The sequence below is a fragment of the Rutidosis leptorrhynchoides genome, chromosome 4 (assembly GCF_046630445.1).
Source record: "Rutidosis leptorrhynchoides isolate AG116_Rl617_1_P2 chromosome 4, CSIRO_AGI_Rlap_v1, whole genome shotgun sequence".
Classification (NCBI taxonomy): Eukaryota; Viridiplantae; Streptophyta; class Magnoliopsida; order Asterales; family Asteraceae; genus Rutidosis; species Rutidosis leptorrhynchoides.
The window spans coordinates 254,720,001-254,721,622 of record NC_092336.1 but is presented as its reverse complement, the minus strand read 5'-3'; positions in this window follow the sequence as shown (position 1 = coordinate 254,721,622).

Genomic DNA, 1,622 nt, shown 5'->3' with positions numbered 1-1,622 from the left:
TGAGAAGGGATTAAATTCTTTCGGTTTAAACATTTAATTATACACTTGGTTTAATTGCCAAATTTTGTGAAAATTTAAAAAAATTTCAACTAAATGAATTCAAAATCATGTTTATACATATTTATGAACGATAAAACTAGGTGTTAATACCGAAATTATTGTTACCTCAAAAAGGACATAAATTGAGAAGTAACCTAAAACGCTTGAATTCATTTAAAATAGAATAAAGAAGAATAAAAAGGCAAAGAAAGAAATAAATAAAAGCTAAGTGTGGGAAGAAATTACCAAGTTATTTAAAACATATATCACCTATTTTTGTACAAGATTATTGCAAGTACTTTTGTTTTGGACTACATTAATCAATTTTACCCAATTTACTGTAATATATTTGAAAGAAAGATGGATCTACACGATGAATCAATTCCATCATTAAGAGGAAGTAAAGTCTTCCGAAAAAGACACGCGCTGCTTGATTTAGGTCTGGAAGTTGTCGTCCAGACCAGCTGTAGGTTGACAAAAAATCTAGAAAAGTCATCTCTAAAATCAGCAGGAAATCCACAGACCTCAGCATCAAACAGGGTCGCCAAGTGGTCAGACTTATCCTAACCATGAGAGGATCTGTCTTGTAAAATGGGGAGGGCGCCGTGAAATTAGCTTGATAAGACTAATGAATCAGGCCCCCAGAAAGGATAATTTCCTTAAAGATTAAAAATCAGCATTTAAGCCTGATATTACTCAATCCTTGAGATTGACCTTAATAGATTGAGAATTACAAACTCATGGAATTCGATGATATCTAAACTCGAGCTTGAACGAGAAAATATTTTGATCAAAATACAAACCGATTTGTTTTCTGAAAATCCATTTTCAATGCGTTCATTACCATTGAACGTAAAATCTTAAGAATTCACCGGAATTCATTAGGTCACCTGAACCAAATCGGGTGTCAACCGTAAGACAGGACCTTGTGCCAGATCAAAAAATTATAGGGTGATCTTTACTATTTCTCCTATAAAGGATAGTAATTGCATTCGGCATGTTGTGGACCATGAACAAATGCATGTCATTAGACATTGCCTTAACGGTTGCTTGTTCAACGCTTTCTTTTACAACCGAACGGTAGTTTACCGAAAGGTAATATACGGAGCAAGTATACTGGATGTGTGCTTTCCTAATACAAGGTTAGCAAGTGGGTGACACAAAACCACAAAGTTTTGAGCTAAAATTTTCAAATCTGAAACCCACAAAACCCACAAAAACATTTTGCAAACACCGGTGAAGGGTTATTCCGGAAAACTTATCTAGGGTAAAAGCTAGAACGAATTTTTAAAAGATCAAATGTTTTCATAATGATCCAATGTTTTCATTGTTCATTGTTTTCAAAAGATCAAATGTTTTCATTGTTCATAACACCGTATAAAAATCACTGATGTATAAAGTGTGAAGAATAAAGAAGTGATTCTAGTAAAGTTATATACAAGTTCTATATTGCTTGAGGGCAAGCAACGCTTAAGCGTGGGAATATTTGATAATGCTAAAAATGAACATATATTTCATAGCATTATCCTTCCAGAAAGACAAGCTTTTAGTTGCAATTGTTCTATTTACAAGTGATATTCGTT